A 22,374-nucleotide genomic window follows, 5' to 3' on the forward strand; every position below is an offset into this window, starting at 1 on the left:
TTGCTGGTGCTCTTGGAAAATATTTTGGCAAGAGAAGAAAAAGGAAAGAAAGAGGTAAGAACCCTTCTACCTTGAAAACCACAAAATAACTTGTGCTTAAGATTGAAAATAAATATAGATATATTCTTCAAAATTTTTTTGACAGGCTAGAGTGACAGATTCCTCTTTTTTTCCCTTTTTCTTTACATTCCTTTGCATTTTGAAAAATGGATCAACATTCAGATGAAGAAAACTTAATAATCCAAAACATCCTGGCTAGACTCCAAAACATTTCAGAAGAATTTGAGAGATTTGACAAGAAATGGGACAGACTATGGGGTACCACAGTAAAAGAGGAGAGTGTTGGAGCTCCAGAGATTAAAGAAGAGAATGAAAATACAGAAAATACAAAGACAAGACCTTAGATGAACCCATTAATGGAGTAAATGTGAGTGAAAGTGAAAAGAACGGAAGCTGGAAAAGTGACTTTGACAATTTGGAACTTTCTCCCAAATTCCAAGATTCAGGAGGAAAAAAAAGAGCGAAAAGGATGGAATTAAGAAGACAAATCCATCCAGAAATAAGTTTGACAACTAAAGTTAAGCTTACGTTAATAACAACTTAAGGGCAACAAAACTACATGAGAGATCCTTCAAGCCACAAAGTGCGGAGAGAAGTTCTAAACTCTGAAAAGATACTAAAAAGAGAATTGACACAACAGCTGGCAAGAGAGAAAGGACCATTTTGCTACTGGAAAGATACTGGTTGATAATGCCATTCGATGATAAAAATTAGCCAACCTTTGATGATTAATAAGTAGGGATTTTAGTACTTGGTAGACTGTTTTAGATCATCATTGAATGTTTATTTGTTAACATATAATTTACTATGACATTAATAATGAAATGATAACCTTAATTAGGATAAATAATCGGGCCATAAATTGTAAATTGACATCTGGTGAAAAGACTTATAAACTTTATCAATTTTTTGTTTAGATCTTGTTACGAAGGTATAAATAATTTGGATCAGAAGAGAGGAGATGTGATATAAATAGCAAACAATTGGTTTTTTTTCTCTTAACTATAATAACGAGAAGAAAAAGTTAATGTATACTTTTGGTGATTATCAATTAGAAATGTCAACATCTTTCAGATTGTCTTAGATTTTAAATGGTTATTTTGTTAACACTTATTAATAAATTTCGGTTTAGAGACGGTCTCTCTTGGGCCTGTGGAAGGGAGTGGGGAGAAAAATAGTAAATAATTTTTAGCTAACCACAATAACAATAAAGAAATATTAATGGATAATATTTAATGATATATACAGGTGCGTTGTACTGGTAAAAGCAAAATGGACAGAAGTGTTAATCTATGAGTTTGGGGGGGGGAGAGGGAATGTTAGATATCCTTTTATTCGACTTTCTTTTAGAATATGGTATAAAGATGTAAAGTAATGGCAGATTCATTGAGACTTGGAAAAAAAATGCCAGTAGGTGATTGTGACCTTAAAACCCTAATTAAATGAAAATTATGGTATGGTGATAGTAAAATATATAAATTCTATAATGTACAACCCAAACTGAATGAAATATATGTAATGATTGTGGAGGAAACGCACGAAATATACCTGTAACCAATGGATACGCTTTCTACAAGATGCAATGTAAGATGATTTTTTCTTTTGTGTTTCTCTTTAACAAAAACAATAAAAAAAAATTAAAAAAACATCCTGAAAGACTATCTTTATAAGCTGGAAGCACTGCTGTTTTTCAAGCCAGCAGCAGCCCCTACTCACCCACCAGTCCTGGATCACGTGGCTGCACTGGGGAAATCACCCCTCAGTCAGCTGGCCCGCCCCCACACCCATCGGCCTTACCTTCAGCAGCAGCGGTGTGATCAGAAGTGCAGCTTAACCGGTGAAATAACTAACCAGAAGTGCAGCTGGAGTGGATGCTCGCTGGAAGATAAGGTGGATGGTGAGGAGCGGGGTGGGGGGAAGGGATGAATCCCACCACTCCGCAGGCCGGATACTTTGCATTGGTGGGCCATAGTTTGAGGATCAGTAGCCTATATCTTCCTGTCAGGTTGCAGAAAGCAGGTTGCTGCTTGTCTCCTCCCTTCTTAATTGGAAACATGAATTTTCCTGGATTAATGTGGTTGGTACCATCCTAGTTAGTTGGCTCTCTCCCCTGTGCTTCTGAGTAGAATGCAGCCAAGCCATGCTATGGAGAGCACTTGTGAGGATTAGCAAGACTCAGGTCATGATAACTTGGTGGGCATCTCGTCCACACAGGAATGAAGCAAGCAAGATAAGAAGGACACGTTTTTTAGACTCCAGAGAAAGGTTATGGAAGAAAATAGAATATTTACAAAAGAAAATTAAAAAAAGAAAATACTTAAATCTCAGAACAGAGGTAGATAGTCTTTTGTGTATAACTTCACTTGAATTTTCAATGAAGTGATTGAAGCAAGCATATTCTCAAATCTGCACTTATAAAGCAAGAGCTTGCATGAAGAACTAGTGGCCGAGCATTTATATAGATAATTGTGTAAGGAATGGGAAAAAAAATCCATTTCCAAACCTTCAATAATCCTTGATTTTTTCCCCTTCTTCTCCGGGGTTAGAATTTTGTGTTCTCTGTTTAATGCTTTCAAAGGGGAAGAAAATGATACATTGATTTTTTGAATAAAAAAAGACAAGAACCAATGAGGCTTACACTACCTATGGCATAATGATATAGTATTCCTTTGCAAAGCTTCATCATTTACTAAGAAGCAGCAGAAGAAGAAAAGCGCTGGAAGAAAGGGTCTCAGTGAGAATGAAAATATCTCTTTCTTTTTAAAAAGTGCATCACTTAATTAATTCAAAGGCTGTTTCATGTATCTTTGTTGTACAAATGTTTGTTGATTTTTCCTCTGAAGGTAATTACACAGAAACTGTAAGACATAACCAGGAATATATTCACACAAATATACATCAGTGGCAGGCTTCAATTTTTTTTAGAACCTATTTTGTAGGTGTGGCCTATTTTGTGGGTGTAGCTTGGTGCTGGGTCGGTCAGCAGTCTGTGCACCACCACCACATGACCTTTCCATTTCAATGAGAATTTTTCTAAAGCTTCTTAAATTTGCATTGAAATGGAAAGTTTAAAAGAAGATGGTTAATTTCTGTTTATAAATTGGCGGCATCCCAGGGAGCTGAATGGTCTGAGTGTGGCTTCGGAGGCTGAAAGGGAAGCTGCGCCCCTTGCCTTGTTGGGATCCATTACCAGGAGCTGTGTATAAGGCAGTTATGGCTGCCTGAAAACACAGGCCCAGGGATGGATGCTACCATGATATGCACAACATTCCTTTTAAGCTTTCCTTTTAATTAACGTGCTCCTCTGTACCAGCCTTTAGCATCTGGCATGTATCAATTAGCAAGCACTTCAAACGGACACAGGAATGTGAGCTGCTTACTTCTTCCTCCCCACCTCTTCCCCCACTTCCCTCCACCTCTCATCTACCCCTCCTCTCTTGCCCAGAGACGAAGCTTCTGCCACGTTGCAATATTATTATTGGACTTAGTTAATCATGTGCCTATTGATGTAATTGTATACACCTTTTCTTTGTTTGGAACTAATAAAAGAGGCCCCCCGGGCATCGCTCTGGGCCAAGCCTCATCCCAAGAAAGCATTTGTCCGGTGTCTTTCTTCTCATTCGGCTAAAGCATGAGCGGCCCATCAGAAGCGTGAAAAAGCCGCATTGCCTGCCAGGTGCCCCCTCCCCTTCTTGCCAGACTTTTGGAGCTTCCAAGTTCCCACCCACCTGCTCCCCTGCCTCAGCTGCCCTAGGTCGGCAGAATATGCCTGAGGGCACTTCACCTCATTGTGATCCGAGGGATGTTCTTGCCTTGGTAGGACATCTTCCCCTTGAGGCCATGCCTGCAGTGTGGGAAAGGGGGGGAGGCCAGGGGAGGGACTGTTTTGGTACGGGGCCTCCAGAGGCTCTGATATGCAAACGCATGCTGGATTTCTGGCACTGGTCCGTGCGTACCAGACTGGACCGGCTGAAACCCATCTCTGATACACATGCTAATGATAGATTAGCAGAAAGCCTTTTCATTCCATTTGCCTTCCCCTTCATTTCTTTCCCAACCCCACACATATGACAATTCAAGTTTCAGAAAACAAAGCCAATTAAGACTTTTGTGTTTGGTTTCCGTTTTGAATCCTGAAGGCTGTTTGAAGACTGGAGTTACAATAGTGCTAAGTAGCTGAGCCTGCATCCAAAATTATAGCTAAATTCATGGCCCAAATATTTCTTACCACTATGTATAAAATTATAATGTAAAATAATAGGGCAAAAATGTTCAGGGATGATGTCTTACAATGTTAGAATGGTGTCTGTTTCTTCTACTTGCAATGCTAAAAGAGGAAAGCAGGAATTCTTTAGACAGACAATCCCAATTATTCAATTACATATAATTCCTGTGCTTCATTGTTTAAAATAAAATAGCTTATGTATATGAGAGCGACAGAAGTATGATTTCAGTGAGTAATTCAACCCACAAACCTTTTCAAATATTTAAATATTTGTATATATTCCTGAAATATATACACATAACACAGGTCTGCAAAAAAAAATTTTTTGAGAGCTGTTTTGGTTATTCCACGTAATCTTTATGTTTTTTGGTGCGCTGAATCTGAAAATGACCTCCATTTTGTCATAGGACTTCACATTTCCTGACAATTTAGGTAACTATGTTAAATAAGGCAATACCTCAAAATAAATGGAAATAGACTTATAAAATTAAAGTTTTATTACAATATTTTCATGAAAATCCTTTTTTGAACTGAAATGAGCTCACCTACACATACTAAACTCGATTCTTCTTCCTTGTGAGGCTCCTCTTGGTGCATTTAGGCTTGTGAGTAGCATCTGGAATGTCTCTCTGAAGCATCCAACAGTGGTCTGCCATCATTGTAATGCTCCATTTTCCCTGGTATCTCTTTTCCATCTCTTTAATGTCTTGGTGTAATGGTTCACCTTGTTCCTCACTCACAGCTCCCAAATTTTCAGGAAAGTAGTCAAGGTGGGACTGAAGGAAATGCACTTTCAAACTCATCAGGCAACCTAAAGCTTGAAATGCTTTCAGCATTCTTCTGACAATCTTTTTGTAGTGAGGATCTTTGTTATTGCCTAAAAATTTCTGTATGACTTCTTTAAATGCAATCCACCCTTCTTTTTGAGGATCCGTCATGGTATTGACAAACTCTTGATCAACTATAAGCCTTCTAATGTCCGACGAACACACCTTGCTTCAATTTTGTGTCTGACAGGCATGGAAACTTGGTGACCAAGTATTTGAAGCATTCTCCATCTCTTGGAAGTGATTTTATGAATTGCTTCATCAATCCCAATTTTATTTGGAGAGGTGGTAGAAGAACTTTATGGGAAGGTACCAAAGTTTCTCGGAGGACATTCTTTTCACCGACTGTTAGCACCCTCGGCTGCCAACTCTTCTTGGTCCAGTGATTTTGTCAGTCTCGACTGTCCCATAGTCACAGAAAACAAGGGTATTTGGTATACCCAGCTTGTTGCCCGAGCAGCATGCACAAGACCTTCAAGTCCTCACACACTTGCCAACCATGGTCTTCATATTTAAGTTTACGAAGAACCAAATCCAAGTTCTCATAGGTTTCCTTCAAGTGTACAGAAAGACCTACAGGTATGGAAGCATAAAAACCGTTGTGGAGTAAAACTGCTTTGAGACTTCTTTTTGAAGAATATATAAAAAGATGCCATTGCTCTGAATCATATTGGATTTTAAATTGACCCATCAGACCTTTGACATCGATGCAATATATCAACTTCTCTTCCTGGGTGAAGTAAGGAACAAACTCCTTTTCACGATGTCTGAACCATGAAGATGACACTCCTGGCAACAATAAATTCCTGCTTTTCAGCCTTGATCTGAGTAACTCAGCGGCATCTTTGGGAAGATTCAAGTCTCTTACCAAATCATTCATCTCCTCTTGAGAAAACAATTTTGGTCTTGTATCATCTTCAAAGTCAGAACTTGATTCATCATCTGGTTCAGGTATGACTTCACCTTCATCAGAGCTAGGTATCTCTTCCAAGGTAGCAAGGGGCTTGGGTACTGGTATATCTGTGACATGGGGGATGGGACGAATTGCTGAGTGAAGATTGGGGTATGAAATGGAATGCTTCCATTTGGAATTAAACCCTTTAACATCACATGAACAAAAGTAACAGTCATCACTATGGTTCTTTTGCTGTCACCATACCATAGGAATCCCATAACGGAAAGATTTTTTCTTACCCTTGAAACAGTTTTGGAGGTCCTCAACATACCGTTTGCACACTTTATGAGGTGCCCAAACTTTATCTTGATCTCCAATTTTTAGTCCAAAGTATGCAAAGTATACTTTTTCCCCACAAAGTCTGTAATATTCTGCTGTTGCTTCAACACTGTATATTCACCACAGATGAAACAGAAATTGTCTGGTGAATTAATACACTTTCGCGGAGCTATAACATAACGGTTGAAGAATGATGAGCTAACATGAATTGTGATGAAAAACAGCCTAGAACCAAGAACCTGATGATGATTCATGCACAAGTGTGGCATGCAGGAGAGAGCAGCTCTGTGTCTGTACACAAGACATCACAGTGCTGGCCACGCCCCCTGCACTGACTGGAGATGATGCTATCTGCCCTGTGTCTCCCTCCCACTGGATTCTTCAGGAAAGATTAACCCCTTCTACCATTAGAAGCACAGACTTAAAACTTGCTTAGCTTATATATATATATATATATATATATATATATATATATATATATATATATATATATATATATATATATATATATATATATATATATATATATATATATATATATATATATATATATATATATATATATATATATATATATATATATATATATATATATATTGCTGACCATCTGATTTACAGTGCTATACTTTTTTTACATAACTCGGACAAACCCTTTAAGGTTTTTTTGGGCATTTTATATCTTAAATGTACTTATGTGAATTAATTAATAATAATTTGGACTTTAAATTTGGTTAAAAACCCATAATATAAAAAATACCAAAAATACCATATATTTGATAAATTTGAAGACAATTTTGTATGTTGTGGCAAATCATGACGTCTAGGAGTTTTTTCAATATTTTATTTGTTTTCAGCACAACAAAATACATGGAAATTAGATGAAAATAATCAAACAGCTTTTTAGTCGCAGACCTGTGATTTTGTTTTATTCAGCTAGACAAGGACTAAACTTACTCTTTATATAGATTGAAACTAGTACTTCTTGGCTGGAGAATTAAACTCAAACTAATAGGCTTACTAAAAAATAAAAATTAACATTGACCAACCACAGGGCTAATTTGTTGGATGTGTGTGAGCTGAGCAGCTACAACATTTACTCTCTTCTAAAACTGAACATAACCATTTGGTAGGACTCATATTCCGGATTGAAAAATTCTGGGCATAAATGATCATTCTAAATGATTGAATTGAAATATATTCTCACTCTTTTGATCTCTTTTCCAGCAGAATTTTGATTTACCTCATCAATCCTTCTTCAGGGAAACCTGTAAGACCCATTTGGTTCCTCTTGGAGAAGGATGTTCTTTGACAAGAAGATAGAAATGCTGCAATGGTGGGATTCAATTTTTTTTACTACCGGTTCTGTGGATGTAGCATGGTGGGCATGGCATGGCTTGGTGGGCATGGCATGGTGGGCATGGCAGGGGAAGGATATTGTAAAATCTCAATTCCCACCCCACTCCAGTGGAAGGATACTGTAAAATCTCCATTCCCACCCCACTACAGGGGAAGAATACTATAAAATATTGATTTCCTCCTGATCAGCTGGGATTCGGGAGGCAGAGAATAGATGGGGGCGGGGCCAGGCACAGGTGGTATTTACCGGTTCTCTGAACTACTCAAAATTTCCTCTACCAGTTCTCCAGAACTAGTCAGAACCTGCTGAATACCACCTCTGAAATGCTGGCATATGGTATTTTTTTTTGCAGGTCAGTTTTATGGTAAATATTTGTATGGTAAATATTCATAGATTGATTCATGAATGTATGGATACATTCATTTAAATCAGAAGTGTCTAGCCCTTGGCAACTTTAAGATCTTATGGACTTCAGTGCTGGCTGGGGAATTCTGGTAGTTGAAGTCCACAAGTCTTAAAGTTACCAAGGTTGAACATCCTTGATTTAAACCCAAAGTAAAGGAATTGTTTTTGTCTTCTACAAACAGCAATGTAAAAAAAAGAATTTTAATATGGCACAAATAGCTATACACCAGGGTTAATTTGACCTTTCCTTCAGTTTTCTCTGATTTATTTTCCCCAAGCTTGAGAACAGTCCTTACCAAGTTCAGAATGCAGAATCTTGGCTGTAGCCATAAACCATTTAGTGAGTTCATGTTTATACATATTAAAAATAGGATGCAGATGGTATGATGCTATCTTATTTATTTCATCTGTTCTATAAATTTTACAGCTACCTAGGGATTTTTTTTCTGAATATCCAAATAGAAAACTCAAAGTAAAATCACATTTATGGAAGTGCTAATATAAGGTAAGCCAACATTGATGGTTTGAAATCTGAGTTGCAAATCTGTACAATTATTAATAGATGGCGATTAGAATTTTTGGCATTTCTTTGCTATCGCTCAAGGGACTTTTGCAGCTTCCAAATATATGCAAGGTAGGCCTAGCATATATTATTGCTGAATTAATGTAATCATGCATGCACAAAATTTATTTTTCACTCCATTCATTGTAAAATGAAGCTTATACACTTTTACACTTCATTGTAAAATGAAGCTTATCAGCAATTTGCAACTAAAGGAAAATGATTGCATTCACTTCTAACCTTAGCAGGTATTCTCAGGGTATTTATTCTTTTATGAAATAAATAACTAAAAGGAAATAGACATTCTTCTATTGCTCCCACTGAAAAATCACATTCATCTTTCTAATAGATAATTTGCAACTTCACCTCTTTCTTTTAAATATTATTGATGGCCTGAATGTCTAGACTATGCCAGACAGCTCCTGGTTGCTGTGGGAACTGATATGTCATTTTTTTCAAGTGAATCAAATAGTTGTGCCATTATATCATTTAATAAAGAAAGCATAAATAATATTGTAGCAGCAATTTCTGCTCCCTAATGTGGCTAAGTCTCATTCTTCCCAAGTGCTGCATTAAAATCTACAAAACATCAGTTGGTTTAATTAAGCTAAATCCATTCTTTGCAATTAATTCTCAACAATGTTCAAGCCTATAAATTCCAATGGTGGTGCTGGCAGCCTCTAGCAACAATAAGAATTGCATAAATACAGGTAGTCCTTGAACTTATGACCACAATTGAGTCTTTAATTTCTGTTGCTAAGTAAGATATTTCTTAAGTGGATTTTGCCCCATTTTACAACTTTTCTTGCCAAAGTTACTAATTGAATCACTGCAATTGTTCATTAGAAACATGGTTGCTAAGTGAATCTGGCAGAAGGTCTCAAAAGGTGATCAAAATGACTCTGGGACACCGTAACCATCATACATATGAGTCAGTTGCTAAGTGTCTGAATTTTGATCACATGACAATGGAAATATTGCAATGGTTGTAAGTGTAAACAATGGTCATAAATCATTTTTTTTCAGTGCCATTGTAACTTTGAACAATCACTAAATGAACTGTTGTAGGTGGATTGTTTAAAAAAGTCTTGGCCTTTTTCTGAAAACATAAATAGTGAAAAAAATATGCTTTTTTGTGACTCCTTGAAGAACCACTACAGGAAAGTCCCTGGACTAAACAAAAAAGTATAGAAAGGAAACAAGAATAACCGTTTTTTTTTTACAATTTAACATAAACTCTATGAAATCCAGTTTAGCAATATACTCCCAACGAATCTATCTGCATGTAAATTATATGAAGTGTAATTGCCTCAAAACATTTCAGTCTTAGGGAGTAATGATTTAGACTAGCATGTCAGTTATGTTTACTTTTACGAATCTTTCTTCTTCAGAATTTGGTAGTTTCTCATCTATGACAGAGGCATATTTTATATATCAAAATCCCCAGATTCATTTAATGTCATTTTTCAAATTCTACAGTAAATTCACAGAAGCCTAGCTCTTTGGAAGACTTTAAAAACCCCTTACTGGAGAGAAGCATGCTTCCTGGAATAGTTGGATAATGTGACAAGTCTACCTTGTCTGTAAAAGCTAAGTTACAGAGTCTGGTATATTACAAGTGGGGGGTGGGGGGGCTGCTACTGGTTTGCCCAGGTTTGGGAGAACCCATAGCTAATGTTATGGCCGCTTCAGAGAACCTCCAAATCCCACCCCTGGTTGGCCCCACACAACCTGGCCCACCCATGCTCTACATGGGGCAGCCCTTGAAGAGCATTCGGAGACTTCAGCTTGTACAGAATGCAGCCGCGCAAGCGATTGTGGGTGCACCTCGGTACACCCACGTTACACCTATCCTCCGCGAGCTGCACTGGCTGCCTATTGGTCTTCGGATACGCTTCAAGGCGCTAGTCATCACTTATAAAGCTGGGTTGTGAGCCGTCCTGAGTCCCTTCTGGGAAAAGGGCGGCATAGAAATATAATAAATTCAATTCAATTCAATTCACCCCTCCTGCCCTGCCCATCCCAGAAGTCTCCACGCAGCCCGTTTTGGATGTGCATGGAGGCTCGGGGAGGGGGAAAAATGGGCCTCCCAGAAGGCCTCCTGAACCCGGGGAAAGGTAGTTTTTGCCCTCCAAGAGGCTCAAGTTGTAGTAGTTGTAGTTGAGTTTATTTATAGGCCGCCCTTTTCCCTGAGGGGACTCAGGGCAGCTAACAACTTGTATGGGAGGGGGAAACATACAATAACATATAACACAATGTATAATTAAAATCGAGCAACATTCATTCAACATTCGGGTGGGGGCGGATTATACTCTTTACCCCCAGGCCTGACGGGATAGCCAGGTCTTAAGGGCTGTGCGAAAGGTCTGAAGGGTGGTGAGGGTACGAATCTCCACGGGGAGATCGTTCCAGAGGGTCGGAGCTGCTACTGAAAAGGCTCTCCTCCGCGTAGTTGCCAGCCGGCACTGGCTGGCAGATGGCACTCGGAGGAGGCCTAATCTGTGAGATCTTATGGGTCGAGAGGAGGTAATTGGCAGGAAAGCCTCCAGAGCCTGGGGAAGGTAAAAACATCCCCCCCACATCATGGTGCAGGAGGCCGACTAGGCCACGCCCTCCCAGCAACCAGGCAGAGAACCCGTTGCTGAAATTTTTGAAGCCCACCTCTGATTTTAAGGCAACTTCTTGTTTCGTTGTTCTTGTTCTTTTAATGCTATGGTTTTCATCTTTTTCCTGCACTGAGAATAGCATAGTACTTTGGGACAAGTGCTGATAACACACGGACATAATATATAATCATTCATTAAGTGACCGATGTTAAAACAGAACTGAACAGATGTGACTTATGACTTATGATCACACTTACAATCATTGCAGTATCCCTACAGTTATGTGTTAAACATTTGGGCACTTGGCACCTGGCATGTATTTGTGACAGCTGCACTGTCCTGGGGTCATGTGATCACCATTTGTAACTTCCCCAGCTGACTTCCAAAACAAATTAGGGAACCATCTTTATTCACTTAACAATTGTGGTGATTCACTTAACAACCATGTAAAATATGTCACAAAAGAGGACAAAACTCACCTAAACAACCATCTTTCCTAGCAACAAAAACTTGGGGCTCAGTTGTGCCCATAAGCCGAGGATCAGTTTTAGCAACTGAACATTTTTTGTGCATGGCCTTCTGGTGCAATTTTGTGCTGTAACTGCAATTACAGAGCACACACAACAGAGTAAAACAAGCTATTGTTAACAAATCTGAATACCATGCAAAAACGTTAGATGCTAAAATGGCAGTAGTAAAATCAGGAATGACCGAGAGTTAATTCCCCCCAAAATATGCTAGCAGGGGTCACTATGAGCACAGAATTCATTAGGAGCTCTATTTTTACATTGCCTAGCAACCAGATGTAGTGAAGGAAAAGGCCTATCTCAATCCCCATTGAACTTCGGATTTCTACTATCAACCATCTGAAAACCACTGATTTTTCTATTATCAATGTAATGCAGATATAGTGGAACTTTTCCACAGCAGCTGCACAGTGATGTGTGGTGAGGTTTACAGCTGCTGAGGCACTGACACAGGGGTTTCAAATTTTTTTAGGCTTGTGGACTTCAACTCCCAGAATTCCACAGCCAGGCATGCTCAGTTCCGATTTAAAGCGACAGCATTTCCCCCCCCTTGCAAAATAAGTTTTCCTTCATTCTTTTTCTTCTTCCTTCCCCTCCTTCCTTTCTCTCTCCCTCCCTCTCCCCTCTCTCAAACAGACACACGCACACAGAGAAGTTGGATCCCTCTCTCACTCACTCTCTCGCAAACAAACAAACAAAAAGAAAGAAGTTGGATTGGATATATTTTCCAATGGCTTGAAAGCAGCTCCGCTGCCATATGCCCCCTTGCCCTGCTGTCTTTCGATCCGAGCCTTTGATTGCAGGTGGAGCCACGTTGCCTTTTCAAACTTGTAATCAGTGAAGCTGGGCTTATATACTTTTATCCAGCTGTGTGTGTGTGTGTGTGTGTGTATGTGTGTGTGTTTGAAAAGGCAACATGGCTCTGCATGCAATCAAACTTTTTGAATTCCTCCCCCCTTCCCCCCCCACACGCACCTTTTCCAGCTGTTTCAGAGAGGATTTCAACTCTGCCCTCATGAAAAGCCAGAGCTCTGTGTCAGACTGAGCTAGTTGCTCCCAGAGAACTCTAAAAAGCCTCTAAAAATGCCCTCTACAGGAGGTGAGAGCTCATCTACATAAGGAATTTTTCGGCTTTGAACCCTTGCTTAGCTCTGCTCGAGTGATCATAAAGTCAGACTAAATGAGGCACCTTGTTCTCCTGCCGCCCCCTGTAGAAGGCACTTTTTAGAGGCTTTTTTACACAGTTAAGCACTAAGCAGTCATCCACTGTGACTCTGGCAGCAACTACCTCAGCCTTTTTTCTTTTACATTTTTTTTCTTTTCATGATGACAGTGGTGAGGCCCTGCCTCCCCTGCCTCCCCTCGCTGCATGTCCCTGCAGCTGCATATATGAAAGCCACCATTTTTAAAAAAAAAATGCCACAAATCACTATGATTAGATTAGAGGCTGCAGCTAGGAGAACTGAAGGCTACTTCCCAGATACTGAAATACTAATTCTCTGAGGTGATTATAGGTTTCCATTAAGTTGGTGTTAATTGACAGGTTTTTCTTTTTAAGTTTGCATTTTCTTTCTGTCTTCAACTAACCCTTTGTGGTACACCTCAATTGGGTCTCTCAGCTGCCTTCAAGGAGGTCAGCTGAAGAGGCTTATCTGTGTAATGGTTCACTTTTCTCTTTTATCTGCTGTAATCATTCAAATGAAACTCTTAAGAAGATGGGCACGGACAGCAAAAAGGAAAAAGAAAAGACTAAGTGCTCAGATCATAGTCAATTTAATTTACAGACAGCGGTGTACAAGAAGATGTCAAATTAACCAAGAAGTCACAAATGCATGCTGGAGAGTTATGAACTTGGTGTGTATGTGTATAAATGGGAGGGGGGAGGACAAGTTGCTTGGACAAATTGACTATAAAGTCAGGATTTCCTACTGTTCAATACAAAATAAATGAGAAGTGAGAAATGTGAGTAGCCATCTCAAAAATTAAACGATAGAAAATGGAGTGCTTTGCCTCACTGATTATGTAGTCATGTTATTTTTTTAAAAAAATATTTTTTTTTCATTGGGATATCTTATTTTATTTTCAGTGGGGATTTTAGGTCCTTCATATGGAGGTTTTTTGAGTTTTATGCGACTCACATACTCTCTAGTCTTCCTCCTCATTGTCTTCCAAGGAATACATTCTATTGAAGATTGGGCCTTATATTTATACATTTGCAATCATAAATTATGTGATTTAAGACTCAATCCTGTGGCAGGAAGTTTTCAGAGTGAATACACAGAATTGATATATAGTCTATAATGAAGGATCTCATCTTGACAGCATATTTAAAACATTTGACAAGCATCTCTGGGTTCATTACAACCGTGAGGTTTTTGATCCAGCTTTAATAACACGATAACAAAATTCAAACATCATGTTATAAATAAACCACGTTACTTCTTAATATTACATGTAAAGCAGACCTGTCAAAAGAATTTGAAACTTCTTACCCCTTAAAAAACTCTTTATAGTATTTTAGTATGTTAAAAATATACAGTCATGATTCAAAGACCCGCTAGTCTAGATTGTTCCTGTTTCTTTGGTTATCTTTGCATTATTATTTTAAAGGTTTAGCTACGAAAATATAAATATTAGGTTGAGTAATGAGCTGCTAGACAGTCTTGTATTTCCTTAGGGTAGATATAAATTTATCAAATGAAAGTTTCTCATACCAATCATTCTCTTTTGCCATTCTCGGTATCTTTGAATACTATTTCTGCTCTTGAGATTGACGTTTCCTTCCATTCCAAAGCTTGCTAAATATTTCATCTTGGCTAAATATAAAAATGATTAGAAAAGAGGCTTTAAAAAATGAAATAATGCTACTTATTTTTATCTACAAAACATTTTAAAGCTTAAATAATTCCAATAATTATAAATAATTATAAATATTTTAATTATAATTATAAATAAATTATAAATATAAATTCCAAAATAATTCGATAAAAATAATTTATTAATTGCTTAGGTGTTGATTTTTCTCATTTGCTGGTTAGATATGTTGATTTTTCTAAGCCTACATGATAGACAGTTTCTTCTTATCTTTGCTTACATATTTTAAAGGAGTACAATGAACGGCCAGACACATTTTTAATCCAAAAAGGAAATGTTAGTTGGACCAAATGTCTTGCTATTATTTTAAATTCTTTTTTTTCCTGTTGGTCCATGGGGAAAAATATTTGAAGTGTTCTTAAAGCAAGATTACCATATTTTGGGGAGTATAAGATGCATCTTTTTTCCTCAAAAAAGAGGCTGAAAATCTGGGTGCTTCTTATACATTGAATACAGCATTTTTGCCTCCCGAAGCCCCGCCCCTTCACCAAAATGGCCGTGCATAGCCTTATTGAGGCTTTCAGAGAGCTCCTGAGGGCTGGGCAGGGCAGAAATGAACAAAAATGGGCCACTTTTTTGCCCCCCCCCAAAACTCCCCGGCAGCACTCTATAAGCCTCCATAAGGCTATGCATGCAATTTTTGACAAAAAACAGGCAATTTTTGCTCATTTTTGCCCCCCCGGAGCACTCTGCAAGCCTCCCCCCCCCGAGCACTCTGCAAGCCCTTGCAAGTCCTACCAAGGCTATTCATACCTTTTTTTAAAAACTGGGCTCATTTTTGCAAAAAACGTTATTTTGGGGAACTTTGCAGAGTGCAAAAACTTTTTTTTCTTTTGGAAAGCTCTTTAACTGATTGATGAGAATTACATTGATCAAGTGCTGTGCCAGCAGAAACAAAGTCTTAGGTACTGCAGATTGTCAGTGATTTCCTTTTCCAGCACATGAATAACATCTACCTACATACCTACTCTCCCTCCCTCTCTACTGTATCTCTCTCTCTCACTCTCTCTCTCTCACTCTTTCTATCTCTCTCTCTCCCTCCCTCTCGCCCTCTATCTACCTACTCCCTACCTATCTACTGTATTTTTTTTCTCTCTCTCTCTATATATATATATCTTATTTCCCTCACTTTATCCTTCTACCTACCTACCTATACACACACTCTCTCCCTACCTACCTACTGTATTTCTCTCTCTCTCTCTCTCTCTCTCTCTCTCTTTCTCTCCCTCTCTCTCCCTCTATCTATCTACCTACCTACTTTTTTTTTAATTGCCTCTTCAAAACCTTGGTGCATCTTAAATACTCCAGTGCGTCTTATACTCCAAAAAATACAGTAAGCTTTTTTTTTAGCTTGATGACCCATTTATACTTTAAATTAATGTATTTAGACAAAATATTTAAAATAAATACCATAATACATAATAAAGATCAAACACATAAATACATATGGTATTTTAAGGAGAATGCAACATTTTAAACATCTGTATTCAATATTTCTGATCTAAAAGCCATTTTATGCAGATGGAGGTAATTGATTTTTAACTACATTGTTGACTTTTTTTGATAATTATGTGAGACAAGCATCAGAATGATATATTTCTTTTACATCTGGTAAGATGAATCTTAATTATCTTTGTGAACTTTCCCCTTGGCATGTTTTGAATCATAAAAAAAATCATTAAAAACCTCAAAAAGTCTGGCAATGAAAAGAAAATTCTGTGTTACTGGGTTCTAATTTAAACAGATGCAAGGATGGTAATGTTATTAATATATTCACAATTTTCTATTGCAATATTTTAATCTAATTAACCATTCTGTCATATTTATATCAAACCTCATTATTCCTTTTTCACTTTCAGCACTTTATAACAATGTTACACAGTAGTACAAATTAAAGATTTTTGAAATAAAAATAATCCTGCAATATCTTTCTGAAATAAATAATTCATTTAGCAGAATCAAAATAATAGTAATAATAACAATAACAACAGGAAAAATCACAAAATATTGTGACGGCCATCAAAACTACCCAATTATAGATGAAACATGTGACAGTGATACCCATTGTCATCAGGGCACTTGGCACCATGTCCAGGAATTTTATACAGTACGTCAAGAAATTGCAGCTTTCTGCAATAACACCAGCGGAACTGCATAAAACTGCGCTACTCAGAACATCATACATCCTAAGAAGTTACTTGGTTGATACCTAGGACGCTGGCAGCAACCCATATCAACGGGTTGGTCAATGGTATTTGTGATGCATTTTTGAATGTTCAGTTGACTGAGTTTCATGTTTAATGAATAAAATATATAATAATATAGATGGATACATTTAAATCAATGACATTAGGCAAATTATATGTTGTTAGGATGCTCCAGAGAGTTTTTTTTTAAAGAAGAGTTAGGTCTTAATCTCCAGATGTTGGTGTGGAATGAAAGACTCATATCTTTGATATTATTCCAGCTTGCACTATTTGGGGTTAATACATCTTAGATTGTTAACAGGGTGTAGAGAAAAGAAATAAAAAGTTTAATATGTAAATGTAATGTTAATCTATATTTTTCATATTCATCTTTTCCTATTTTGAAAGTATGAAGAACTCTGAATTCATAATGCTTGTGTTCAAGCTAACAAGATTGTTCTGTAACAGTGAAAAACTCTAATACACTTGTATGTACTTTCTACCTATAAAATAACTTCAAGATTAATCTGGATGGTCAAGGGTCAATTTGCTGTTTAAGGTCTGATTTTTAAGCAACATGTTTCAACCTCTAGATGGATAGCTGGAGAGATATATGATATCCCTGACCCCCACTCTGTCACCCACCCAACTAAACTATATATATGGAAGCAGTAAAAAAACCCTATGATTCACGGTTTAGTCTAATAAAATAACAAAACTTGCTCAGTGTTTACTGACTTAAAATCTATTTCAACAAAAGTTTGATAACCAAACCTCTTAGAAAGAAAATTGTTTCCTATGAAAATGATAACATAACAAACATACATCTACATAGAAAAATCCATAATTTAATTTATTTTCTATAAGAAAACTATTTGCCCATTCTATCAATTATATTTGGAATGTTGGAAATTCCTCATAATTTCCAACATTTTAATCAATAGTCATTAGGATGTGTTATTTAAAGGCATGATGAATTTCCATTGAGACAACTTTATCTACTCCTAGTTGCTAGTGGTAGAAGGTTGCTACTCTTCTATGGTGGATATTGTAAAAGAAGGAAAGACTAGCATGGAAATTATTTTCAGAGAATCCTCATTATTATTTTGCCATTATTAATTTTAAAAGGCTCATTCCTGATCTCTGGTACTGAGAAAATCCAAGATCAATTTATGGGTTTTATAAATCAGACTTGTAGTTAGCAAATACCTATAAGTAGTTGGAAAAGCCTTTTCATGGGGAAATATTGGAGTTTTGAATATACAGAATAACAGAATAACAACAGAATAACAGAGTTGGAAGAGACCTTGGAGGTCTTCTAGTCCAATCTTCTGTTCAAGCAGGAAACCGTATACCATTTCAGAAAAATGACTGTCTCATTTCTTTTTTAAAGCCTCCAGTGATGGGGCACACACTATTTCTGAAGGCAAGCTCTTTCACTGGTTAATTGTTCTAACTATCAGAAAATTTGTTATTAGTTCTAGATTACTTCTCTCCTTGATTATTTTCCATTGCTTCTTGTCCTGCCTTCTGGTGCTTTGGAGAATAGCTTGACTCCCTGTTCTCTGTGGTAGCCTCTCAAATATTGGAACACTGCTATCAAGACACCCCTAGTCCTTCTTTTCATTAAACTAGACATACCCAATTCCAGCAACTGTTCTTTATATGTTTTAGCCTCCAGCCCCCTTGTTGCTCTTCTCTGCACTCTTTCCAGAGTTTCAACATCTTTTTTTATATTGTGGTGACCAAAACTGGATGCAGTATTCAAGTGTGGTCTTGCCAAAGCATTATAAAGCCGAACCAACACTTCATGTGATCTTGATTCTATCCCTCTGTTAATGTAGCCAAGGATTATTATTGCAGTTAAAAGGTCTTCCTAGTCAGATTTCAAATAAACCTTCAAAATGGAGAGCGCTGATAAAAGATAAGGTGTTAGAGGGGGATCATATTTAGAGAGAAATAAATCAGTCCTAAAATTAGATTCATTTTTGTAATCAGATCACAGATAGATCACAATTTCTTGCTTCAATCATATTGTGTTCCAGTGGTGCTGTCACCAGAGTTAAAAGGGTAAAGATGGCAATTATGGTCTCTAAGCCCCACCCCTTTGTATGTGCATTTGATTGTGACACATGTACAAAAGAGGAGGTGCTTAGACAGAGTGATAGTAACTCTGGCTGGCCAGCTGGCCTTTTTATACACTTGTCTTCTCACAGATACTTGGAACTTTAGAAGTGAGTTGAAATTATATATATAGAAAGATGCCTGAAATATATTTCATAGCCTCAAATAATTGTCAGGATTAGCATGTTCTGAGCTACAACATCTAGCTGAGAAGGCCCATTAGTAAGTAAGTAATTTCTAAGTTGTTACACAAACTTAAGCAAGTTTATTTTTCATCTTTATGCTACAACTATCAAAAGTTACTTCCACTAAATGTTGAAGAGGCATTATTCCTTACAACTGTCTTGTTACACAACTCCATGTAAAATTTATAACTGGAAAGTGCACAGAAAATACCCAAAGGAGGTCTGTCTTAAAATGAAAAAGCTATAGACACCAAGCAAATCAGAATGGGGAAAGGGATTAGAAAAATTCCTTATTGATTTTTGGGAAAATTCACAAAGCAAAAAAGCTATATAACTTTTGTATTCTTCATTTCTTGAAATGGTGGGTTTTTTGTGAAAGTGATTTGAAATGAATGGAACCATTTCAGAATTTTGCAAAACTATTCCTTAGTGCTTTTTATGTCTTTTTTTTCTCCGTAGAGTCAAGTTGCAAGACTATGCTGTAATATAATCCTCTAATTAACTCTTATTTTCCTCATAATTATAACAGAATCACAGCTTGGGTCAACATTTTCCATATTTTCTGGTGTCAAAGAAAGTTTACCCTTCCTAATTCTTACATCTAGCACATTTTGTAGGCGCAACCTGTTCTGTTCCTTGAAATAAAAAAATTGACATGGCTTCATCCATCCATTTCTACTATAGAACTGGGGTCTACTATAGAAGTATTTTTGAAACTTGGCAACTTTAAGATCTGTGGGCTTCAACTCCCAGATTTTCTCAGTGAGCTACACTGGAATGTGGGTTCAAGATAGTTTTAAGAGTTCTGGAAATCTGTTTTAAATGCTGTGGAGAATGAAACAATCAATTACTCATATCAATATTACAAGTACTGTATTTCTTCTTGTTATTTAAAACTGTATTTAGGTTAGGAAGGAATGTAATTCAGTTATGACAGCACCATTTAATATTATTTGTTTCACTTGTATTGATTCTGTCCCAGTAAGCGTAACTGACAGTGCAACTGTCAGCCACTGAAGAGAAACTGAGAGCTTGATTGACTGAAATAATCATGTAGACTTCTGCAAGAAAAATAAATTGGCAAATAGTATCAAATAGCATTGCCTGAATTAAATTAAATGTCATGTTGTTATGATGAGCAGTTGTCATGTCGTGTGTGCCATGAATTTTTAAAAGTAACAAACTTCATGTAGAAAACCTGAATTAAAAAGAAGCAAAGTCTACCAGCAATAGAAATGCACTTGAGTTAGAAGCACCGAGGTGTTCCCGGGTTGAAAGGATTAGCTGGTGACATCACAGTTGGCCTAGGAATGCCCAATTGAGGGTCATCTTCCATGTCCCTGACAGGAACTGGAGTGAAGGATGAGAGCCTCATGGCAGCACTCAGGTCTTGAATACAAGCTTGCTAACCTCCTGCCCAATGTTCCAACCATTTGAGTCACCATGCTTCACAGCAGTAGATAGTAAACAGACTAGAAGGTAGCACTTCTTGTAGCTATTGTGCATCAGTATTTCAACTTCTTATTATTTTTGCAAATGTTTAATCTCAAAGAGAAACTAGAAAGCTAGAGAGAAGTTCCCTGAAGATGGTCTCCAGCATGAGTCTGAAAACGTAGAAGACAAAAACTCTGGTCCTGGTGACTGACCCAGATTGAATCCTGCAATATTATCCTGGGAGAAGTATATTTGCCTTCATTTGTTAATGTTTTTATGTAGACTTTTTTGGAGATAAACCAAAGCATAGAAATTGACTTTTGAATAATACTATTTATTCTTACAATGCCAGACTCTTTTCATAGGTAAAGCACACAGTATGACACAAAAGAGCATTACACCTTTGAAAGATTTCAGGAAATTTCAGCTTGCTGTTTCTGGCAAGTTCTGGTTATAAGAGCTGTAAGCTACTGTTGATATCAAAGCCAACTTGCTTTGTTTTAAGCATCTGATGTTGTTGCATGACCCAGAGTGGTTATTTTTATTTCAACATACAAGCACTAGATAGAAATTGTGAGATTAATTTACATTCATGGAAGAGACAAGTGCCAGATACTTCCAGTTTCCAGCTTTGTATATGGGGCCAGATGAATTAAGGAATCTGCCGGCTGCTCAGTTCGTTGTTCTGCCCAGTTCAATATTGTCTCAGCAAGGGATTGTTTTATGTTAGAATATTGTCTTATGCACTGTTGTGAGCCATTTAATGAGTTAGAATAAAGGAATATATGCCTGCAAAAACTGGAACAATAAACTAAATAATTGATTGACAGCTGATCCCCAAGTTCTTTTGCAAACTTTCTACAAAGTTAGGAGAAAGTTAACTGTGGTTCCTTTCTAATAGGTTTTCAATTTACCCGCCCGAATGTTGATTGTTGAATGTATGTTGTGGTTTACTATTTTATTATTGGTCTTTTATTGTTGATTTGTTATTGTATACCCTTCCCTTTGTGATTGTAAGCCGCCCTGAGTCCCCTCAGGGAGAAGGGCGGCCTATAAGTCTTATTAAAATCTAAAAAATCTAAAATCTAATATTCCCTGCATCTCAAAATTTATAATACACCTTTGTTTTAAATATTTTTTATTTTTTTATTTAGACGGTGTTCAAAGCAGCTTTTAGGCCACATACCTATGCAAATATTTCAATTCTCTGCAAAAAGCATGATGAAAATAGTTATTGGCATTTTAATTAATAAAAACTAGTTCATTCCCCTAAGTAGTTTTGAATGTAGACTTTATCCATAGGAACAGATGCCAAATGACATAGAAATGGGGAGATGGAGTAAATAAGACAATGGAGAAAGAGCCATTCTCTTTATACAGCACTTGATTTTTGAATTTATTTCCTTTGATGTTTGAAAACAGTTAAAAATTAGCTTTCAACAGTTGCCAAAATCCATCACTGTTCAGAGAAAATCCACATTTCAATTATGTTTCATTGTCCGTTGAATAAATGGAATAGGTGCTATCAATGTAGCACCTGCACAGAGAACAGAAGCTCCTAAACCAAAGCCATATTCATGGAAAATGCTGGATTTTGCTGAGCTCAACTGGAAATTGGCTCAGTTATCATGAATCTTCTTGGCAAATGTGTTGAAAATGGTTTCCTGGGAAACATTTGATAGAACCGTTGTTTTTATTATACTGTTGAAAGGCATGAGTTGAACAAATTTAGATTTTCAATGGGAAAATAATTACAAACATAGGTGAC

Source organism: Thamnophis sirtalis, unplaced genomic scaffold, assembly GCF_051295495.1.
Source record: "Thamnophis sirtalis isolate CommonGarterSnake01/CBP01778 unplaced genomic scaffold, rThaSir2_p1.2 scaffold_2, whole genome shotgun sequence".
Taxonomy (NCBI): domain Eukaryota; kingdom Metazoa; phylum Chordata; class Lepidosauria; order Squamata; family Natricidae; genus Thamnophis; species Thamnophis sirtalis.